General features: G+C 41.0%; 1 long non-coding RNA gene across 1 annotated transcript; it reads right to left on the reverse strand.

The window, feature by feature from the left end:
- Nucleotides 1–936: 936 nt before the first annotated feature.
- On the reverse strand, nt 937–15235 carry LOC147601035 (uncharacterized). Its single transcript, XR_015258544.1, has 2 exons — nt 15080–15235; nt 937–1536 (listed from the first exon to the last, which is right to left on the reverse strand). It is a non-coding gene; the product is annotated as an uncharacterized LOC147601035 (long non-coding RNA).
- Nucleotides 15236–25263: the final 10028 nt, after the last annotated feature.

Below are 25263 nucleotides of genomic sequence, written 5' to 3' on the forward strand. Positions count from 1 at the left end.
TCAAACATGCATGTTTTTATGAGACCTAGGATAAAATTCAATTTGACTTCTTGATAACATCTTTTTGGTATCAACACAAGTGAAAGTGGCATAGATTCTGAAAAAGGACTTATGCACATGCAAAATCCAAAAGTGACTGCAAGTCATTGGCATGATAGGTGAGGCTCCTTAAAAAAAGAACAGGTATTCTGTCAAAGATCTCCAAATCAGTTTTAATTTTATTTAAGTATGCTCAGAGACCATTTGTTTTTATCAAATAGATGTACTGGAGTACTTTTCTATACTGACTTTCATGTCAGCTTCTTGCATTTTCCCTGAATTCCTTTGCACGTCCCTTTTTATATCAAGATTTGAAGATTTTCTCAGTATAATTTTTTTTCTAAAAAATAAAAAGTACTAAAACCCCATTATTTTTATGCAAATCTCTTGATGTTGACAACATCTGACAACTTCTGAGTGATCATTTCTAAGTGATCAGTTTTTAATTTAATAATTTCATAATTTTTTCTGACTGCACAGGGGGAAAGTAGACACAGTCATATCAGTAACAATGGAAAGTACAGATCTTATCCTTCTTATGCCATCGCAGTAAAATTGGTCCTTAATAATAACAGTAAGATAGATAGTTTTATTATTCGTAACAGCGTGGCAGAGTGTGGGAGAGTAAAGGACAGGAAGAGCTGATTGAGTTTGAGAAATGTCTGGTATTCTTATAGTTAAAAAAAGTCATCATTAGGGAAGTCCAGCAAGAACAAGGTGGTAGTGTGTCATCCCATTAATTCTGTCTGTAATAATGATCAATTAAAGTGCTGTCACATGGATGTAAGTGAACATGATTATGAGTGAAAACTCACTATGCCCCAGAAGGAGTTTTGTTTCAATTCATAAAAGGAGCTGGTTGTTTAATTACGAACACACAGAGGATCAGAGTCAAAATCAGATTCACTATGTATTTTAATTCATGAATTGAGCTTCTGTTTAACTGAAAGAAAGAAAAGTGATTTAATTAGTGGCATGAGAGTTGGACAACTCGATCTCATTAGGACTAATCCCTTTCCAGGAAATGCTGAGAGCTCTGTCTCACACAGCATCTCCCAGAAATGATCACTATTTTGCAGGACTGAGTTCAGTGTTTAATACAACTGTTGCAAGAAGCAGTCATTAGCTGTGTTAGGGAGGACAAAACAGGGACAGAAGGCCACTGTTCCTGAAATTAGTGTGGCAATCCAGGCTCTCAAAGCTTCCTCTTGCTCATTAAAACCACAGTTAGCCATCTCCACCCAAAATAGGCTCGAAGAATAAACTGGATTTTATCATGAAGGGAAATAACAGAGGATAACTCCAAACAAACAGGGAAGTTGGGCAGGAAGAGGTCAGGTTTGGAGAAGACGGTGCATAGATGCTTTCGGAAGTTAATCTATCCACGTGGGAGCAGCCACCGAAGGAGGGACGCAGGGCAACAGAGGGTGCCATTGTGCCATCGTGCTCATTGTGTCGGTGTTCCCAGGGACGCTTTTCCCTTGTAAGCGTCGAGATCTAGTCAATAAAACACAATCAGATATATTTACTTACAAATCCTTCAGAATTTGTTTGCATGGCAGTCCTGGAAATGCAGGCAGGAGGGCATTGCGCATGTTTTCATGCATATATGTGCACAAATAAATATATATATTGTTGACGGGGTGTGCATAAATACAAAAAAAAGCACACCTCCTAGGTGGGCTGTGATAAGTGACTTCAGCACATATTCTTTCCTTGCTTCATCTGCAGCCAGTCCACTAATTTCTTGATCTGGCAGTCTATAGGCTCCCAGTTAAGCCCTGTCTCCTCTCCCCTCCCCAGTGCTTTGGCATTGGAATATTTCCCTACAAATCTACTCCGGCTCCTGGTCTAGCAGATCAAAGTACTCAGTCATTGACAGCATTTGCTTATAGTAAAAAATGCCATGGCTTCTCATCCAGATTTAGCCCTCATCTCTCAGTGCTGGAGAAAAGGGACATTTTTAGATACTGGATGCTCATTCCTAGCTCTCAAGTTATCAGAATTTACAGTTGTAATGTTCTGATGAACAGAGAAGGCTATTTTTGGTCAGAATGAAGGCCTGTGATGTACTATAGCTATTAAGACTCTTTACTTTATTAACAGGAAGGGAAAAAATAGTCCTAATTAAATATTTTTCAGCTCTGCTAAACATTCCTAAAATAGCCCTTTCTGTAAGGGGTCATAAGCGGAGGGCGTGACGGGGCAGTGGAGTTTTCGTGGCATTCCCTTAGCTGCCTGCAGATTTCATACCATTTGTTATGTGCCCAGCCCAAAGTTCATCTGGTAAAAACCTCTCCCCCCTCTGCCATGTGCTCCTTACCCATGTTGGAGACAGGCGCTTGCACACTTCACACAGCAGAAGACACTTGGTGAGTAAAATCACTGACGCCCTTTAAATCACTGTAAAGCAGGTCGAGGTCTTAAAAGCTTAAGAGGAGAAGCTGAGCCGTGCAAATGTTGGTGTAAAAGCTCCGTTGTACAAACAAGAGCCGCGTTCCAAGGATGCTACCACCTTGGATTTCACTAAAAACAACCCCCCCCCCCCCCGCCACTTACAAGTGCTGAATTATTTAGGCTGTGAATCCTCAGGACAGGCAACCTTTATTTTGAACCTACAAGTGTACTCTACAAGTCCTGCAGGCTCACAATCCCTGCTCCTACCAGAGCACAGACTTAGGTTTGCTTGGGTACACAACTTATTGTTGCAATACAGATTTGAACACAAGTTTCAGTTTCTGTCTGTGTTTGAAAGGCAATAAAGACCCAGCTAATGACAGGTGCCATTTGCTGTCTGTGGAATAGAAATATTCCATACAGTTTGTTGGGCATTCAGAGGCAACAGCAATGAGACCAGCTAAGCTCCAAAGTAGTTTAGGAGCATTGAAGTTTTGACCCTGAAAGATATTTTTGAGCAGAAGTGTGTGTTTAAGGAGCAAAGCTGTACGCCATGCCAGTTGTTCCTTCTGTAAACAGAAAGTCCGGTCACAATGCCATCAGTTACAACAAAAAGAATGAAAACCACTGTCGTGTTTTTTACAGAAACACCACACAGTGTTTCTGTAAAAATAAAAAAAAATTAACTTATATCTCTTTTTGTATATACTCATCTGGAAATACTGTTTTCCCTTGAGTTTTGCTTTGAAGGTGAAAAGGATTAGGCCTGTAAGAAAAAAGATCTCATGGAGAGAGAAGTAGAATTATTCAGTGTGAGAAGGTCCAAAATATATGCAAGAAGGACTCCAAATTGACAGTTAGTTGGAGATGGAGGAGTGTACTTCTACTGCTATAATGAGTGTGGTAAAGAAGACTGAAAATCTTTCAAAAAAAAAAAGATAGGTTTTGTCTGAACAGATGCTGGAGTGATTAACTTCTAAGTAGTGAAAACTCAATGTGGCTAGGGAAGCCAGAAGAGAAATAGTAAGGTTTCTGTGCCAACCTTGTGCCAAACACCAGTGCATGTGTGTTAAAGATGAACTTTAAGTCCAATTGTAAGAATGACAGCATCATAGAGTCACAGAATGGTCAGGGTTGGAAGGGACCTTTAAAGGCCATCCAGTCCAACCCCCTGCAAAGAGCAGGGACATGTCCTACCAGATCAGGTTGCTCAGAACCCAATCCTGCCTGACCTTAAACAGCCCCAGGGATGGGGCAACCATCACCTCTCTGGGCAGCCAGTTCTAGTGATTCACCACCCTCATTGTAAAAAAATTATTCCTTATATGAAGTCCGAATCTACCCTTTTTTAGTTCAAAATCGTTACTCCTTTTTCTAATGCAAAAGGCCCTGCTAAAAAGTTTGTCCCCTCTTTCTTATAAGCCCTCTTTAGATACTGAAAGGCAATAAGGTCTCCCTGGAGCCTCCTCTCCTCCAGGCTGAACAATCCCAACTTTCTCAGCCTTTCGTCATGGGAGAGGTGCTCCAGCCCTCTAATCATTTTTTGTGGCCTCCTCTGGACCCACTCCAACACATCCACGTGTTTCCTGTGCCAAGGGCTCCAGAGCTGGATGCAGTACTTCAGGTGGGGTTTCACCAGAGTGGAGTATCGGGGCAGAATCACTTCCCTAAGCTGGTCCAGGACAACCTCTAATGGCCAGGACAAATAAGAAAGGAGTATTTAGCGCCAGTGCCCTTCCTAGAATTGTTCAAGGCCAGCTTGGATGGGGCTTTGAGCCACCTGGTCTAATGGAAGGTGTCCCTGCCTATAGTAGGGAGAGGTTGGAACTAGATGATCTTTAAGGTTCCTTCCAATGCAAATCATTCCATGATTCCGTGATTCTATGATTCTATGCAGTTGGTTGTGGAGGGTGTCCATCCACATTGTTTTCTTTGCTAGCAAGCAGTGGTGTGTCAGGCCAACTAACAAACAAGCCAACTGACTATTGCCACAACACCATGAGGCTGGCAATATAACCCCCAGAATGAAGGAATAACCGTGCTTTTTCTGTCAATCACCTTGAACAAAACTCGTGTTGGTGCAAGGAGGCTGTGAACACCCACCCTCTGAAATTCATAGGAGCTTTCATGATCGTCCAGATTTGCCTTTGGAACAAAGAAACTCCTCCATTCAGACCTTTAGAAGTTAGACTGGTGTCTAACGTTGCCAACCTCACCCTTCCTGTCCCCTCCTTACCTGCCTTTGATGGTAAGCCAGGTATTGTTTGGATGACTTATATACCCAATTCTGTTTTTTCACTATTGAGATGCCATCAGCTACAATGGATCAGCTCTTTTCTTAAGTGAGCACATTGTGTGCATGAAGACTGATAATTTCAGTTATTTTTCTCTTCCATAAATCCTGTGGGTTTTACGCTCACAAATGCTCTCTGAAAATACTATGGTAGCAGAGTCACCGTGGTTCCTCTGAGCCAGCAGCAGAGACAATCAGTGCAAGACAGAAAAGCGCCATCTTCTTGAACACATACCCTTGAATGAGACCTAAGCACCGTTACAGTTTCCCTGTGCACCTAGAAATTGTTTGAGGTCTGAAGTGCCTGGATTTATACTTTCCAAGTGTTTACATTCTTTTTTTTTTGCTATAACTTTTCATCTTCATCTCTGTCCTAGGACTGAGTCAAACCTGGAGTTTCTATCCTGTGGAAAATTCTGGCATTTCAGATTCTGTTTCCATTCACAGTCAGAATTAAAGAAAATGTTTAGAGATTCCAGCTTGGAAAAAAACAAAAGCCAAAACTATTGCCCATCACTCTAGCCGTGCCCATCTGAATATAGCTGAAACGGTTTTGCCAAACTGTTTTTATTTCCTTTGCCTATCAAAATAGAGAAAATATATTTTTAAAAGCTTCCTATAATCTTAAACAAGTTAATAAAAGTTGTCAGAAGACTTTTTATTTTGACAAAATAGTATAATTCTGACCAAAAAAAAAGTATTTAGCCAGAAGTTATAGTGTAAGTCTAGGGTTTTTTTCCTTCTGTGATTTATGCCAAGTTCATGAACGCAGAAACACAGAGATGACCCACACTCCTAAAGGGTTTTTTTTTTGCCACAGCAAAACCTTTTGCTACAAAACTCTTTCGCTGTGACTGTTGTGTTCACTGATTTGAGTCATCGGCACTCTCTGACCTGGTAACAAAAGGCTCTAGAGAGAGTCATTCCCGATCAGAGGGATTTATATAGTTTGGGAAACAGCTGGTTTTGGCCAAGATGCTCAGACTTTCTCATCTACAGAATTGTACCTTCATTTGAAACTCGAACACTTAACGCTATACTTAGTCTGCTACGCTACATTTGTCCTATGATGTGGAATACCACAAAAACCTAAACAAAATAGTGTATTACTTCTTCTGTGAGAAGTGCTATGTAATCAGAGACATTTCCCATAAATGGCTGCTATCATTCTGTGCAAAAGCAAAGTCAGGCTTTTTTTTTTATCCTAGATGTGCCCTTGACCTCCAAAGAACGTTTGGAGAAGAGTGGTCAGAGAAAATAGAGGCTGTGACTTAAGACAATTGCACAGCACTACATTTATAATCTACTTAAGATAATTTTCAAGTATGATAATATTAAATGACATGAACAACACACTAAAATTGCAAAACTGCAAAGAATCACCATTTATCTTTTTTATCGGCATACTCCACCCCTGCACATACATTTGAAGTACACCCAGACCATGATGCCACTTCGACTAGAACAATGATTTGGGCTTCTTGCCACTAGAATTCAGAGAGAAGGCTTTAGCCTAACCAAAAGGGAGAAGATCCAGATGAACCCTCTAGGTAGACTGCATATCTTCATTTTTCCTAAAGAAGGGATATTTAGGAAATCATCTATGAGCTGTAATCATGAACTTTCTCCAGGACATGCAGTTGAGATACTAGACAACTGCCATCTCCATTGAACGGGATAGGAAAAAGTTTACTTAACCTTGATGCATCCCTTTATGTGCTCTTTCTGATGAAAAAGCTGGGGGTGAAGGGGTGGTGAAGTGATACCTCTCGGCCATCCTACATGTTCCCCTGGCATATGGGACTCTGCTGGCAAACCTTGCAGATCAACCCCCTATCATGCTACTTTAGCCAAAGTGCCGAGGATGAACATTGGTGTAACCAAAGCGCGGGGTCACTGAAAGAGAAACGCATGTCCATGAGATGGACAGTACTTTAGTTAATTATCTGTCAGATCCTGAATCTCTCACAATCTCTGGGCCTGACATGCAATAGGAAGGTGGTGCCCTTCCTTTCCCATCTTTCAGCATGGGATCCATGGACTTATCCACATGCCCTTGTCTGTCCATACATCAATCATGAGCCATTGTCTAGCCACCACTGGCTAGGCTCCTGTCTCCAGGGACTTTGGTAGAAAAGGCCCCAGATAGCCTCAATGGGTTAGGATTAGATCTTACAATGTAAGAAAAGGTGTCTCTCAAGTCTTCTTGTTCCAGGTGTAGTCCCTCACTAGACACATAGGGAAGATATATTTTAATGGTAATTCTCTCTACATGCCAAAACTGTCTTAGGTATTTCTCTAAACCACCCTTTTAATCAAAGCACACTATCTATTTGGCTTCCTCTCTCTGTATATGTGTATTTTTGTGTACATACACACATAGGTGTAAGTAGCATAGAATCACACATTGTTTAAACAAAAGTGCATTTTGTTTTTGTCAAAACCTGTTTGTGTCAAAAAACGATTTTGTCCCAACTGTAACACAGTAAGAGTTAATCTCACCATTCAAAAATCAGCTCTTCATCCAACTTTCTGCCCTACACAAATGCTACGTCACCTCCTGAGCGATGCAGGATGGATGATCAGCCACAGCGTTACAACATGAGGCAGCAAGGTACAAACCGGCTGCCTGGACATGATTGCCTGGGGCGGGGGGAGTTATTACTCGCCCCGTGGCGTCTGTCAGCATCTTGCCATCAGCTTTCATTCTATATTTATGAAAAGGTACTGAGGCACAGCAGGCATTATGCATGATCTTCAGCATAAAAAAGGATCATGCCCTTATCAGTTTCCTACGGTAATTTGCTAAATGTCATTGCTCTTTCCCAGGTCTCATTCTGCAGAGCGCTGGCATGCTGCGGTCCCGTTAAAATGCAGCCTGTCGCACTCGTGTGAGCGTTTGCTCTGTCATGAGATCTTCCAAACGCTGGATGTTTGATAGGCCAGTTAGCTACCCGAATAAATATTTTCACTTTCTTTTAGTCAATGCTAGAGCCAAAATTTCAACTGAAAATAACTTGGGGTAAGTATTCTTGTTTTAAAATTAATTTTATAATACATTCTGTTCATGGAATCATTGAAGAGTGTTCCTATGCTAGCTTTTAAAGTACACTATGCAATATTGCAGAGAAATAACATTTTTACCACTAGAAGTATTGCATTTTAGTCATGTCTATTTTTGGAAGGCTATCCTAAACTGTTCTTGGAAAGGTAAAGCAAAACATTCTAGCTGAAAAACAGTGATACACATCTATTGCTAACAGAGATTTGATTGTTTGACTTAAATGCCTGATTGCAGTTGGTATCTACTTTTACTGCAGCCTAAAGAGATTTTAAATGAAAAAAAAAATAGACTCTACTAGCTGGAGATTTAAGGAGAACATTTTAAAATCTAAATAAGAATTTTAAAAATAAATAACAAAAAGGTAAGATCCTAGTTTGGATAGTGAGCTATTTTTTACACTATTTGATATAAGAACTCAACACAGATCTTTTTGAAATATGGTTCTTATTACTATTTGGATAGAGTACATTTCCTTTTCCTGATTCAGTTACAAAAAAATTCCACTTACAGATAGGCTATACATTAGTGCAACCTCTTTCACACATTACTACGTCATAATACAGTTGGCTGCTCTTGCTTCGAACAGGTCCACTCTACCCATTTGGCCTGGCTTTATTATTTCTTGCTCCCATCTGGTTTAAGTTATCTTCTTTGGGCTATGTTTTTCTAAGAGATGTTCTTCAGCTATATGCGCATATTCTGAGCGAATATGTGAACAAGAGGGGACTTCTACTGTTTCATATCTGTGCGGGGGTCATTGAAGTAAGTGGAGCCTACTGGTGTAGATTTTGGTTCTGCAGAGTCTGTTAAACCCCATTTTGGCTGCATGGTCTAAGTTTGTATTGCAAAACCCTAGAGGTTGTTTTTTTAAATCCTGGATTCACATGAATATTCCTGCTGGAGAATGGTATCTTGCAAACAGAGGTTTTACCTTTTCATTTTCCCATTCACCTCTTTCCCTTCTCGTCTCTCCCCACTGGGTCAGTGAGTACTGACCACATCCTCCACGCTGGAGAAGTACAGCAACAGTCCTTGCCCTAAGGCTTTTTTCCATCCTTAGCAGACAGGTCAAAGCCTAGAGGAGATTTCTACTGACTTCCTCAACCTTTTGATGAGTCTAAGGATGGACAGGGAAGCCAGGAGAAGCAAATCCAGATCACAAGACCTTCTCCTACCATCCAGCTCTGCTCCACGCTCACTAGGTGGTCAGATCATCAAAGTCACTTCCTTGTTAGGAAGTCCATAATCTTCTCCTTTCTTGTTCTGTCCTGAAACTTGATGTTCCCAACATAGTGATGCCATTTGACATTACTGATCCCTCTTAAACACCTGCTATCAAATGCATCAAATCTTTTCTTGTCAGCTTGCGTAATGCCCCAGGTCTTTGCAGCATCAAGCAAAACTGATACCACACAGCTGTTGTAGAGTCTTATTTTTTGTTTTGCGGACATGTCACTACCCCATACTTTTGCCCTTGAATTTATTTACATTGATCTTCACCTTATACTGGTCAAGCTTAAAATGACATCGGACAAAATCCAGGCAGAGTGGTCCAGAGCACTGGGAATGGGAATAATACAAAAACATGAATGCTGCCATGACTGCAACTGACCTCAAAGAAGAAGGACAAAGCCAGTATTGCTTTTCCTCAATAGACCCAAAGCCATTATTTAATCAAAAGCTTTGATATTTTTTTCTACTGAAAGTTTCAATTTTTAGGATTTTTTTTAAGGTGATCACTGGCCTTTGGGCTCACCAAAGAGGAGTCAAAGGATTTTGTAATTCTTCTTACTAGCTGGACATGCTGTATTTATGAAACCCCTTAGAAAACAGGGATAGAAGGCAAGTACAAAGGATGAATTTTCTTTTTCAGAAGTGAAAACTTGTGATATTACTGAATTTATTGATTAAGTTCTGCGCCAAAATTTAAAAAGAAAATAACATAAAGGGAAAAAATGAAAGTAAAAGCTCTGTGCATAATTGTTTTCATTTCTCCAGAGGTAGGTAACACCATTTATCCATTTATCACAATTTTTAAAATACCTTTTTAATGTTATATAGACAGTGTAAAAGGAAATAGACATAGCACGATGTTCTTGATTTTTAAATTAACCTTTCCTGATTTATTCTCTATTCTGTTAACATTTTTTTTTTTTGTATTAGTGTGGAAAAATAGAAAAGTGTGTGTGTACATTTTCATTATATGGAAATAATGTGAAATAAACTTAATTTTTTTTTTTTTCTGAAAAAAACTAGAGCTGTGTAGAATGTATTTTTCTCATATACAAATTCCAGGAAACTTCCACATGGCATACAATCAGACTATGCCAGCCCATTTAGAGCACTGCATATTCAGTAAAGGTAAAATTATGTCACAAAAGAAAGAAAAGTTCTTTCCTAGAATGATAGAATTTTATGGAAAAAAAAAGTAATGCTATATCACTTAGACATAAAAGCACATAGCAAGCAGAGGCCATTAAAAAACTTTAATCTATTCCTCAGTGTTGAAGAGGACATTAATAATAGGAACAATATATGCTAAAAAGTATTTTGAACAATAATATCTAATGTAAATACAATTATATAGTTACATTAGATTATACATATATATCTGTTACAATTATTATGTTGTATTATTGTAATCATAATAGTACTTCAATAGCATGTTCTTGAAAATAACTGTTGAAACAAATATATAAAATATTTTCACTTAATTGTTATAATTCTATGTTATTATTTTCTAATTATAATACTTTTACATAGTACAATTGTATAACTGTTTACATTATATATAGCATTATATATTACATGTAGGAATAAACTGTTTATGGTTTGCAATGCCACTTTTCTGGTAATTGACATAAGATTCTATAAAACTCTGGTATATTTTGTTCTTTTTTTCCTGCTTATTAGAAGTCATTTGAACGTAGATGTATCCAGTATTCGATTGATTCTACTTATAATTTTGTCATTTTCGTCTAACTTCTATTACCTTAGAGAAGCCTCACATTTTATAAGAATTCTGAAATACTTTTATCTTCCAAAGGAATAAACTCAGCATGCACGTAAGGCACTGGTCAATTACTACATTCAACAGTTCAACATGTGAACCTTTATTGTGACTATTTTTCACATTGCTTGTTTCAAATATTGCCTTTACTGTTTATATACCTAAATAAATATAAAATATGTAATTCAGTCATCAGTGTGCACATTTGAGCAGCTATTCCTTAATTGCAAGATAATTAAATAAATATAAGTTGAAAAGAATTCCAGTCTGACACAAAATTTCTGAAGAGCAAAAATTTCTATTCACAAGAATAGATACTGTAACTTTTATGGTTGCTTCTAGATTTTGATCCTGACAAAGACAAGAGAAATAGATTCATCAAAACTGTTGGAATAAAATCTGTCCATAAGCAGGTACCAGAATAGTTCTTGTATTTATTTTTTTTTGTGCTGGAGAACAGTCTTTGCCATCCAAGATTCAAAAGATTGATTATTTGAAGTTAATAACAAAAATAATCTTGATCAGAGTTTGAAAAAAAAAATTGTTCAGACAGTTAAATTGCAATTTAAAATGGGAATTATTTAATGGGCAAATATTATTTTCAGTGTGACTAATAATGAGGAACCACTGCCGCAACTTGGACTTGCAAATAAGTACACATTCTTTCTCTATGAAAAAAAGTACTTTTTAATAAAACTAACATTACTTTTTTAACTCTATCAGATTTTCTTTACAAAACAGAACTCTGTCAATTAGATACTTAAATTCCACTTGAGTTGAATTTGCTTTGAGCCCAACAGTAGCATACAAAGGAGAAAGAACATTTTGGAAACTTTAAAACATTGGCTGGACACTGTACAGAATGCGCCCTTTTATAGCAGCAGTGACATAAGATAGAGGTGCCTTTCAACTGTGGGGTTTTTTTGCCAAGATCATGTCAAATGAACTAAAAAGAGGTCAGCTGACAATGAGCCTGTTTATGTCCAAGGTGATTATTTCTGGGCACTGAGGTAACAAATTCTGAGCGTGGTTACCTGCGTAAAGAGCAATAAAACAGAAGTGATTTTAATTAGAGTATTAATGATGTGCAATGTGATCTTTCTTCACTGTAAATAATAAGAGTTTGGGATTGTTTCTTTTTTCCTCTTGTTTTTTTTTTTTAGTTTTTTTTTTTTAAACTTAATTTTTAATTTCAATTTTTTTAATGCAACCAAAAGAAGCAGGACATTCCTGTCCCAGCCTGGATGCCATGACCCACTGCCAACCTCCTTTAGCCTGGAAAGAGGTCCTGGCATCCAACAGGGCTGAGAACTAGCTCAGCCTTGATAGAAAAAGCTACAGATGAAAGAGATGAATCTTGCCCCAAAAGGTGGGGGCAGCACAGTGACGGTGACACAGAGGATCAGTGTAAAGACATCTCAGTCTGCAGCTCTGGAAGATGACTAAGCTGAAATGACTGTTCCACCAGTGAGATGAAGACGGTGGACCTGAGAACATGAGGCTCCGTGAGCCTGGGCATGGGCAGACCTGGCTGCCTATCAGACAAACTTTGATTTCTTGCAGAATCCAGTTTGGAAATGCACAGACATATGGACACTGCGGCCAGGCTGAAAACTTCAATCTAAAGTAACACTATAAGAATATCTCCGGGCAGGGAATGTGACATTGTCCAGCTAAATTGTTTCCCAGGGCACAGGCAGTACAGGCAGAGGTCCTCTGTAGAGGCTAACGGCCATAAAGGCGGTTAGCTGAACCACTGCCCACCTCCTCATGTGATGCCCTTCCAGCTTTGATCTCCGGAGCCAATTGGCCCCTTGGCTGAGCAGCTGCTCACAGGGAATTTTCCAAGGGGTTCTTGTCTCTGAGCTTGTTAGCCCTTCTGAGCTCGTTAGCCCTTCTGAGCTCATTAGCCCTTCTTGGCCCGAAGCAGCCAAGCCTCAGTGACATTTACTGTTTGTTAAAAGACTCATCCGTTACGTGGCCCTTCTAGGAAAGAATGAGTTTAAGGACCTCACAGCATAATATAGCCATAGACTTTGGGTAGCTAGCTGGAGTCATCTGGGGAATAACGCCATGGATATTAATTATGACTTTACACAAGAAGTCTGGAGAGCTAGAGGCAGATAAATGGAGTAGTCAGCTATGACAACAAAAGAAAAATTTGGGTCCCAACATTGTTTTTTTTTTTTCCATGTGAATAACACCAGAGCACATGTTCAGGCAGATGTCACCCACAAAAGCAAAACACAAAGCCTCCTTATCTTTTAGACTGCTAAGACTGCTCTCTGTCTCAAATAAGAATAGAGTTCTTTTTATGTCTTTACTAGTGGGAGCCATAGCAGCTACTATGATACCTCCCCTACACAGGTGAGCAAGGTGGATGGGTTACAAAAAAATGCTGGTCCTAAGCTATGGTGGCAGAAGGAAGTCAGTCAAGGTTTAAGAGGAGCAAATGGAACAAAAACTGTCAATACACAAAAAGTGCCATTAGGATAAAGCTGCTCAGCATACCATCATGTGCAGCTAGACCACGGATTAAACTACACAGCTATACAGATCTCCAGCTCAGTATGCAAACTCTCCTTTCCCTATTCAGTATCCCACAACCCCATACCCACCAGTGTCCTCCCCCTGTGCCAATGGCATCGGCAAGAGCTGAACCTTGGCAGTACCACTCCAGAAACCACGTGGGACTGGGACCAAGAGAGGAACAGAAACTGGCTACTGTCCTGGATTGAGAAGAAAGCTCTGAGGTCTGAGGGAGCCAATTTGGTGCCATTGCTCTGTAATGCAAGGGACAACAAGGTCAGCAGGGGGGACTCTGGAGGCAACCAGAGCAATTATGTTCTGCGAGTTCTGCCCTGCAGAGCTTACTCAGGTGGACAGACTCATTAACAACAATTAATATCCCATTTCCAGGTATGGCTTGTAAAAGTACAAGGGTAATCACTGACTCAAAGCTGAAGCAACATTTAAAAGTCAGTTTTACTGCACGTCCAAGTCAAACAAACCAGATCTGAGTTTCTGCAGGCACTCGGTAGTCTCGTGTGCTGTTTCTGGGCGACAGGGAGGCTGTTACACAAACAGCCTCGCTACAGCTCCAACTGGCTGAAACCGTGCTTTATTCAAACCGTTTCTGAACGGCGCCTAATTGCATTCTGCCTCCCTGCTTATTTATTATTTTGCGTGAGGTGACCCTGTCACCAGTGCAGCTTTGCATGGAGAATATCAAAGGGAGGTTCAGAAGTTATCGGAGGTTTTTTATCTCATAGCCAACATGATTTCCCAATCAGCGCACATCTGCCTTGCATTTTGTGAATTTTAGCACGTTGAAATCATTGTGGCCCAGAAAAGCTTTTCTGGAGCCTGCTTGGTTGATATACACTCAAATCCCTTCTGCTTCATGTCGTGGTTCTCCAAACGCTCAAGTACTTGAGTTACTTTGCACATCTGAACAGTCCCATTGACCCAGTGGGAATATCTGACTGGGTAAGTGTCTGCAAGATCCAGACCCTAAATGTGAAGTGAAGCTGGAAAGCATAGGCAAAAAAGGGGTCAGAGAGAAGGAAGGACACGATGAAAACACACCAAGTAGTGAGCAACCTCGGGCTGTGAAATCAGGTGTTACTGTTTAACTTCTCATAATAAAACAATAAGGAACTACTTGTAGTACAGGTAAGATAACAAACTGATAACTGACAGAAGGAAATACGAGCTTTTAAACAAGTCACACAATTCTCTCTTGATCACAAAAAGTAATTCATGCTGGAAATTAATAAAAAATGCAACAAGGGAACTATTGTACTTCTTCCTCGCTTTGGGAGAAGGACACATGAATGATTATGAAAGGAAAAAGATACAGGGACTATAATGAAACAGTTCCGTAGTACCAAATGTAAGACGTTGCTAAATTGATTGACACAGATACAGATTGACACGGCTAACACATATCACAGATTAAAAATGAAACATCACATGGTTTGGTTATTGGGTGAGGAAGAAGAGTGGCAACTGAGACAAATTTTTGTACATGTTAGTCTGAAAAGTAGTTTGGGGCAGGGATTCGTTATTTTGGGGCAAGGATATATTTCTACAGCACTCCTGCATCCTCTTACCAAGAAGTAATGGTAAATCAGAAAAATCTGGTTTAAAAAAAGCCACAACTTTTTGCAAATAGTACTGTTGAAAACTTGCATGCTCGGGAGTACCACTGCTCATTCAGGGTTTAAACTCGGTTACCAGGATTAGAGAAACGCGAAACAAGCCCTTCCATTACCTCGGACAGCCTGCCACGCGACACGAGGGTGACTTGCTCTCGACTTGTTGGTCTCGGTTCTGGCGTTGTGCCCCGATTTGAGTGTGACTCACTAATATTCTACAAAAATACCATTTCCTGGTTGTTGGGTGATTAACTATTTGTCCTGTTGTAATCCTTTCCACTCAACCCCCTCCATCTAAGAGTGTGGCAGTAGGGATGAACTGTGTAGATTTGCTGGAACATTGCCACCAGCAGACCCAGCACGAGTCCCCAGGCCACTTGCACATCCTAAAACCACAGCGTGATGAATTTAAGTAGAAAAAAAACCTGCTTTCTCCCTCACCCCCTGCACCAATCCCAATGATTGCCGTAACAGAGGCGCTGAGGAGTTAATGATGAATGCGGTTTTGGATGGAGTCCGAGCCTTTGATGTGCCGTGCCACACCAGTTCACGGGTGTTGCTGCAGAGCCCTCGTATTCGAGAGCCGGTGTCAGGCTAAAGCTGATGAGCGCACCCAGAGCCGCAGCTCCTGGCGTTAAGGGATGCAATCAGAAGCACAGCTAGATGGGAATATAGAAACCAGCAGCCTTTCAGTGGGGAAAACGCCTGCTCGTCCCAGCTGAAACGCTTTGTGGCAGCTTTCAGATTTTGACAACAGCCTGGGAAAGCACGGGGGGAGTTTGGAGGAGACTCAACTGCTTCACCTCTTTTCTGACACCAAAGAGTTACCGAGGTGTTTGTACATAACAGCCGGTGTTAATGAACTGACTGCAATTTTGCTTTTTTTTTTGTTTTGTTTTCTGAAAGGAGCAGTAACCTGGGTGGCTCCGTGCTCTGGGGATCACGTCTGGTTGTCCCAAGGGGCTGAGCACCAAATCTTTGAGTAATTGGAGCTCGGCAGAGCCAAGCAAATTCAAATCCTTTCCCTTATTTGTTCCTGAAATGCTTGGGTGACTCCCTGTTAGCACAGATTCATGACACTGCTAGGTTTAAGTGAGAAACTGCCTGTTTCTGTGCATTAACATAGAACATTGTAGACTTTATCACACCAACACACCCGAATATTAGCAATTCTCATGCTATCTCTTCTTTTCTTTCCACTGTCTGATGGCTTTTTTTTAATGCCAGGATTTTGTTTCCAAAGATCACGCTGTCATTTAATTATTTAAAACTGCTACATACCCATGCATACGGATTTCTCTCATGTATTTCCACATTGTCTGAGATACTTCATAATCTTACACTTAAATTACCAATTACTTTGCCGAAACACCACCTCAGACATGACTGAGTAGCTGAAATATAGCATTTTAAAGTTAGGACATTTCAGTGGTGTTGTGTCCACCCCCCCCCCCCCACCGCCCACCCCGACTCTCCTACTGCTTTATGTAAGGTGCTAGGCAATTCACTATAACTTTTTGCACCTCATTTTTTTAACCTGTTTTGTAAAGCTCCAATAATTTATTTCTCAAAATGTTAGTGTGCAACTAAATTTATTAGCTTCCTTTTGGGTGATGAAACACAAACTATTATCACTTATTGAGCCTGGTAATTAAAGATAATTTGAATATAATGTGGCCTCAAAATTAATAGCCCTGAAACAAATAAGAATAATAGACTTCAAGGAAAATTACCAAAATAGGAGCACAGCAGGCTCTCTTTAAATGTGTCTTTAAAAATAAATTGCATACTAATAATCCTATTATTCAAAGGAAAAATGTTATGTTATGTTTATTAGATACTCTGGAAAAGCCACAGTCTTTTATAATACTGCTTCTCACAAATCACGTCTGTTTAACGACAAGATACTACAGACTTCATCTCACATTTAAGTAAATATGTTTATTTCATCCCGGAGAGAGATTTTATTTTAATTTTAAGATTACAATTTTTTATAAGCCTGTCGCAAAACAACATGAGCACTGCCAAATGGAAATACATACCACCCCCCTCGTAGGTTTAAAAAATAAGTTTTTTTATCTCCAGCACAGAAAAATACTTATTTATTCTGACGAAGAAGCAAAGGACAACGATCGAGGACACTAAAGTTAACTGCTGCCTGAAGTCACAAACATCTGGTGGCTATTTTAATTGCATTGCGAACTAACCACAAAATCCTCCACTAAAAGAATAGAAATATTTCCCCTGTGCAATATTGTATTTTAGAATTCCTCTCTTCTGAATCAATGTCAGACGTGATTATAGCACTATGAAGTCTGTGTTTTCACGCTTGCATCTTCTTGAAAATGCCGCGTACCCATATTACAATTACAGTGTTACTCAACGATTCGCACACGGATGAATTATTCAGGTTATTGCTGCAAACACTGACTTAAAGATAAAACATAACGTTTACATTATTGTCATTGTTTTGCAAGTAAGTTAGATAGATTAATATGTCTGTACACAAATACTGGGCAGCAGAAAGCACACGGATAATCACACAGGCACACAACTTTGCATATAAAGAATGTAGATATATATACACACAGACATACAGATATTCATACATATCTCTGCACATACATATATATATATAGGATGTATTTAGTAAGTAGTAACACAACCTACCTAAATGTGAATAGAAATTGTTGTTAATAAAATACTTGCATGAGTTGTACAGGGACCTTCTAAATGTCTGTGCTTCCTGGGGAGACCAAATGACCTCTTTTTTACAGATACCAAGATCAAAGCTCTTGGTTTAGATACTCCAGCTGTCTCTCTCGTTGGCATTTGACATGCAACCCAGTCCATTTAAAATCAAGGGGCATGTAAACATTTTAACCCTTGGCAGCAGTATCTGAGAAAGATACTAGCAATAAATGGTCATAACAGTCTGGGCCAAATCACATTTGGTATCCTTCCTTTGAAGTCCATGCAGGCACTGTACCCTATAGTTTTGACAAAGAGCCAAGTCCAAAAAAAGGATGTAGGCTCTTGAAGCTGGCCGGACGTGGACTTTGGGATACAGAGTGGCTCCGCGCAGCTGATAGTTGCCTCCAAACTTGCCGTAGGCATCCCTGCCTGACCTTGGAGGGTCTTTGCCCACGGTTCTGCTTTGGTTTGTTGCCTGCACTTTCCCAGCTCCCACACTCAGTGGCAATTTTTTTTGCCTTAGCAGAGGGGAACCTTCATCCCTTGTGAAACCTCCTTTGATGGGTATGCACATGGGTAACACATGCCGATACAATTAGACCCTGCACTTAATACACTCACAATTATTTTCTTTTTTTTTTTTTTAAGTCATTGCCACAGGAGGGTGCCATTTTTCTGTTTAAGCCCCAATTGATTAGGTCCCTCGCTCAGAAACGAGTTGTGGGTTCAAATCTCTCTTGAGATCCATCATGTCCCAAGAAAGCAGGAGATGATGGATGTGAGCCCAAGAGAGGTGTCCTCATATGCCCGCACCCTTCCTACCGAAGTCAACCCAGGTCCCTAGGGACAGGCAAGCAAACAGCACCAAAAAGGAGGTGATTCTTCCACGCTACTCTGCTTTGGCCTGAATGCCATTCTCCCCATGCAGAGTGCCCAGTTGCTTAACCCAGCTACCTTTTGAGTTCAAGTGCTTAAATTATTTTGACAAAGTGCCGGAAGTGCCCCAGGGCACCTATGCACAAGAAAGCTCTGGTGCAAAGCCAGTAGGACAGGGTGATGTGACACAGGGTATCAGACCCGTGGCACAGCTGCCTCATAAGGTGATGCAGAGTTTGTTCAACACCAGACTATATTCGAGGGGAAGAGGAAGAGGACACTGCAGACCTGCATGCATCCTTCCCAGAGAGACCTTTATTGTAAGGTGGGGTGCTGCAAAGCCAACTCTTATGGTTATTGCCTGGCAGTGGAGTGGTGAGCTCTGTACACGGATGAGGTGGAAGGACCTGGTTCTCAGGGGGGAGACCTGAGAACCTATTTCCTGCTTGGAGAACAGTTGATGTAGTCAGTTGAAATGGCAGAAATAATGCTGGTGGCAGAAGCCCAGGAAATTCCCTTCTCCAAGCACAAAACAGTTTCTGCTGCACCCACGCAGGTGCTTGGCTTCTGTAAATGGTTCAGGCATGTCCCCCTCCTTGTTCCTCCTGGTGCCATTTTTCCTCCTTGACAGCCACTTCCATGGAGGGTTTGTCTCCCCCATGCTCAGACAGGGAACAGCGCAGTTAGGCACCTTACCTCAGTGCTGCAATCTGTCCCCGAGGCTCTGTGGGTAGCAGTGAGACGTCCTCATGAACATCTCTGTGCCTGAGTCCTGCTGTCTATGGGAAAATGTAGCTAAACAGTCTTTTTAGGGAGCAATCTCTGAGTCCTAGACCAAATAGTGCCAGCTGGTTTGTACTCACACTGCCATCCTTCCTGATCTTAACCTGAGGGATTAATCCAAGGTGGAAGTCGCTTTACCCCCGCGCATGGCTCACAACTGCTCAAGCTGTTATGGCTCCTCTGTTATTAAACTCACGAGTACTCAAAACTGCTCTCAAACATGAATTAGTAATATTTAATCCAAATTGACTTCAATTTACTTTCATCAGATTTCAGTATTAAAGGCAATGGCAGTCACTACCAACTGCAAATAAAGCTATTAATGGCATTGTAAGCGCTGGAGAAAGTATTTGCATCCAACATTTATTGTCAGCAATCGTGCAAGTGTTTTATACCAACAAAGATCTCAGCAAACATGATCTAAGGAGGTCATTGAAAGGGGAAATTATAAAATAATGCTAACCTCTGAAGTTTTTATTCCATTATTCTTTCGCAAAGAACTGCAGCTATTAAAGTGTCTTGTTAAATATGTGGCTTTTAAATAAGTGCCCGCTAACTCCAAATTTACTGTGCTTTAATATTCTTTTAAAAGTTATGCTTGTACAAAGAGATAAAACAATCTAACTACACCATTTCAGAGTTTAAACAAATAGACTTTCAGCTATAGCGGCAAGATTTGGTTGTTAACTGACTGCAATTGTATCAGTGCATTTATTTCCCCTTCTAGATGATGTTATAGAAAACCACGGGGGAAGGATTTCTTAATAGGGCAAAGGTAGGTGGAAATGTTAAAAGAAACACTATGCTGAAGTTCTATAATTAATACAGAGTTGATGACAAGTGTTTGTAGTCAAGAAATTGAAGAAATCAACATAAAATTTTTGAAATGGATGCTGTTCAAGAATTGCTACCTAACCAGAAAGACTGAAACCTGGATTCCAAGCATACCAATCCTGCACTTTGCTATCAATTGCTGATATGGATCACCGGTCACAGCTGTAATTGACTGATTACACAAAAGCACTTTGCAAAATCAAGACTAAGCCTCTGCAATGTATGAGCAGCTCCTAGCGACTGGCTCCAATGAAGCTTCAAAGTTTGCATAGAGTAACCCAAATTGAATTTGCTGACTTAAAAGCAACACTCAGGGGATTTGTCCTGTGCATTTACAGAGTCTGAAGTAATAATGAATAGAACTGGAAGAGCCAGATGAAACACTAATTGCCAGGGTACAAATTGAGCAGCAGTATTTAAAACTATATTTTGTTTCTGGCTTCAAGTGAAAAAAGGATTTAGATCAGAATTGGTGTTAAGGTTGGAAAATCAGCTTTTGATTTGCCGATAGCAAATTCAGATAAATTTCAGGAAAAAAAAGATAGCACAAACGAGCATGTCTCTGGAATATGATTTCATTGATGGGGCTATGAGCTTGATTTCCTTTTACCTATTTCAAAACTAATTAAATTTACTGGTATCACGTCTACCTATTTACACTGTAATCTCTGATCTAATTCTGCAGATGGCCTTGAGACATCTTTCTGTCTGTTGCCTTGATCACAGGAAGAAAAGCAGAGGCAGAGAAGGGAAAGCATAATCAAAATTCCTGGTAGTAACTAAAGATCTGAATATCAAACTGCTTCCTTGTCACTTACTTAGAAACAAGCCATCTCGTTTTCAGTGTGTGCTATGATCTCACGTGGCAAATGGTGGAATATCAGATCAGGAGTGCAGAACTTATGTAATAAATTAGTCACATCAAGCATAATAAGATTTTATGTTCTACTTCTATAACACCACACTATCCATTTCATGAAAGCTAGGGTACGTTTAAAAAGACCCTCAGAGTTTTCATGGACATTTCATCAGCCCAAGAACAGAAGCCATTATACCATTGCAACCTAATAAACTCTACCAAACCGGTGGGTTTTTCTTCTTCTTCTTCTTCTTCTTCTTCTTCTTCTCATTTTGAAATTCAGAGAGGAGATAAATGATTTAAAATAACAAGGAGGGAAATTACCTTCTTGTAAATCTTTGCCAACTTCTAGTTTATGGAAAAAGACAAATGTAATATGGGACAGCAGATTTGTATTAAAATGAGGCCATTTACAATCAGAATGTCCATAATGGGTGGCAGTTGAAAGACCTGTTTTATAACCCTGTCACTTCTTTAACAGTCTCGCATGCAATAATTCCTGCATTTGATTTCCTGTACATACGTAGGACAGCTCACCCAAGGGAACTGGGTTCCCCTACTATCCCCCTTCTTTTCATGGGCATTTGCCATTTCCAGCCACTGGAGGGAAGAAAAGTTAAAAAAATCCCATAAAACATAACACAATAACACTTACTGTATTTATGATGCAGTGAACAAGTTTGCATTCTTTGCTTCCAGTGAAATGGAAAAGGTCATGGCCTGATCCCACCAGCCTGTGCCACGGCTCTGCCAGCTGGAGGACAAGCCCTCCTCACCGGGAGAGCAAAGCTGTCCCTCATGACAGCTGTCATATCCAGATGCGAAATACCATATTCTCCTTTCCCCTTCTATCTCTTCCAGTTGGAGAAGAGGCCCAGGGAAGGAGAATGAGAAGGAGAAGGGGAAGAGTTAAACTCAGCCTTGCAGCTAGTGCAGGATAGTCCTGAGCCAGCTGTGACTGGAGATGGCAAAGATATCATTCAGTTGTAATATTAATTGTCTTCACAGTAGTCCTGAACTGTCATGGCACACACAGTATAACTTACAATTTATTATTTGGCATGGGAAATCATAAGGAAATCCTTTACTTAACAATGGAAAGTGTTTTCAGCCTGTTTGATAACTGACACTTCCTTGTCTATTGTTGTTGGGTTTGATGCAGGAACTGCTGGAGGGGATCAGTAGCCCAAGCTATGCCCAGAGGACTGACCAGACAAGTCATCAACCTCCTCTGGCTGTGTAGTTCATAGGGAGTAATAAAAATAAATCAACTATTGAACTACATACGGAAATTTTATACACTGGGTTATCTCTACTAACTAATGCTCCAGGCTTTTAAAGCTGGCTTTGAGCAGATAAGGAGCCTTCGTGCTTTCAGGAAAGTCATTTATGTCCTGTGCTAGGCATAAGCGTCAGCCTCACCAGCATCGCGGCTCTGATGGGACATGTCATGCAGCGCTTGCGGATTTGAGGTCATCTATCTTGCGGTGGATGATAGTACTTCATCCCAACCACTGCCAGCAGATGAAATGGTCGTCATTCCAGTTTGTGAATGTAGGTCATCTATATTTAAAGCTCGCATGTGCCTATAGCTCCATATGTGTATATATGACATCCATAATATTTAACAGGTCCTCAGCCTTAACTGTAATAATGATGTTAAGGTTTTGAGCTAAAATTGGATCCATTTTTGGTTTTGTAACAGACTTTTCCTTTGTTTTTGGCATAGTCACGTCCTCCTGGAGCTATTTAATGTGTCTTTGCCCTTTTGAGGGTGAGGATGGTCTCCAGAATGCCTAAGTGTTGCACTACAAAGGACTTGGGAGTGTAATTGTAGCACAGATTATGGTAATAGCTCCAGAAAATTAAATACACTTTGTTTTGTTCTGGTTTTCTTCCTTTTTTTTTGAACAGACAATAACCATCTTAGAAATCATTTGGCCAGGCAACCCTGCTCACTGCATCCAAATACAATAAGAAATTCAAAACAGCAGTCAAGATATCAATCAATTTTTCTGATTCTTTTGAAAAACATCAACTGATGCAGCAAAATAAACTCCCATCTGGATATTTTTTGTTGACAAAGTAGCGTACATCGCCTAGCAAAGCTGCCTTCTTTGATTTGCTTCATCCGGCAACGAGCTAAATGGGCTCTTCGGCTACGTTATCAGCAAGAGCGTTAGCATGGGTGCTGTGCCATTTATCTCCTGTGCTTCCTGACACATCCTTAGTCCTGCTGTCACAACAGATATTTCTGCAGCTGGAGACACTCTGCAGTGAGCATAGCAGCCCAAAGCAGGTACACCCATAGCAAGAGGGAACTAGGAAACATAGCCCATCCTGGGAAAAAAAAAGATTGTTGTTTCACCTTTACCTCCTAAGAAGGCAAGAGCATGCTGACAGCACCCTTTATATCACAGAAGTTACTTCTGCATCCAGGAAGATCGTTGCTCAAACACCCCTCATTGGTGTGAGCGAGAAGATGGGGAGCAGTATTGTGCATGAAATGTCTTTTATTTTTTTTTCAGAAGAAGGAGCAAGCCCTGCTGTGCTATTTCCCAAAATAGTCTCAAGTATAAAGAGGTTTCAGACACCTTCACCAGGATCAGGGCACTAACACGGCACGGTTGGTAGCTGTAAAACCACACAAGAGTCTTCTAGCTGGTCAATCACAGAATCACAAACTGGTTGAGGTTGGGAAGGACCTCAGGAGTTTGTCTTGTTGAACTCCCCTGCTCAAGCAGGGCCACCTGGAGCCAGTTGCCCAGGACCTTTAAATCCTTTTCAATCCTCTGAATACTCATTAGCTGCCTTCATTTGTGTTCAAAATCTTAGAACACAGGAATTGCCTACTAAGATAACCCTCACAATTGCAAATCTTGCATTTGGCAATTGAAGAGTGCAGATGTTTTATGGCCTCTTCCAAAGTGCCTGAAAGGTCATTCTGCTTTGCCCTGCTGTGTGATGCAGACAAGGCACTAGACACGGTACGTGACCAGATGGACCTGGTAGTGAAGAAGCAGAAGCAGAGGCAGAGAGGAGGAGGCGTGAACCTTGTGGGCATTGTGGCCCTCACCCTCTGGCCTCGCGCCGGGCAGCCGACTGGGCCCAACTCGGCCCAGCCCGGCTGCAAGAAGTGGAGAGGAGATGAGAAGTGAAGAGATCCTCAGAGGCATCTGCCTGATCTGATTGTGAAGAATTTCTTGTGAGAGGAACGGCTGCAGATGCCAAGGTCAGTGAAGAAGAAGGGGAGGAGTAATGCAGCTCCTGGCCAGAATTCCCCTGCAGTCTGTGGTGATAACCATGGTGGAGCAGGTTGTCCCCCTGCAGCCCATGGAGGTCCACGGAGGAGCAGAGATCCACCTGCAGCCCGTGGAGGACCCCACGCTGGAGCAGGTGGAGGCCTGAAGGAGGCTGTGGCCCATGGAGGGCCCGCTGGGGCAGCCGTTCTGGAGGGACTGCACCCCGTGGAAGAGATGTCTCATGCCGGAGCAGTTTCACGAAGGACTGTGGCCCGTGGGAGGGACCCCACAACGGAGCAGGGGAGGAATGTGAGGAGTTCTTCCTCCGACAACGAAGCAGCAGCGTAAAGCGATGTGGGATGAACTGACCGTAACCCACATTCCCTCTTTCCCCCTGTGCCGCTCGGGGTGGGGGAAGGAGGTAGATATAATTGACATTAAGTTAAGAGAGGAAGAGGGATGAGTGGGAGGAAGTTGTTTTTGTTGTCTTCCTCATTATTCTGCTTTGGTTTTATTAATAATAATAATAATAAAAAATAGTTTTCCCCAAGTCAGTCTGTTTTGCCTGTAATGGTAACTTCAGTGATCTCTCCCTGTCCTTATCGCAAACCTCAGTGCTTTTTGTTGTATTATCTCTCTCCCATTCCCTCAGAGGGTGGGGGGAGTGAGTGAGAGACTGTGGGGCTAAACTACAACAGTAACACAGCGGCCCTTAAGAACAAGATGGTCCTTTCTTTTCTTTCTTTATGCAGGATTTCAGTTGGTGTACTGCAATAATGCAGAGGCTCTAGAATGCCAAAAATGTCTCCCTTCACCTCTGTCCATAACACTTGCAAGCTGTCAATCCCCCACTCATAGCTTGTTTTTCTTGTCAAGGACAGAGCTGACCACTTGTGCTGGCTAAGGAACCGCAGCACTTGGTGCCAGAGGCATATCTGCAACTGGACTAGTCACAGCTGTTGAGCCTTCACTCCAAAAATTTCCCTTTGCAGAGGCAGCAGCATAAGGTTTG

The sequence above is a fragment of the Chlamydotis macqueenii genome, chromosome 4 (assembly GCF_036417535.1).
Source record: "Chlamydotis macqueenii isolate bChlMac1 chromosome 4, bChlMac1.mat, whole genome shotgun sequence".
Classification (NCBI taxonomy): Eukaryota; Metazoa; Chordata; class Aves; order Otidiformes; family Otididae; genus Chlamydotis; species Chlamydotis macqueenii.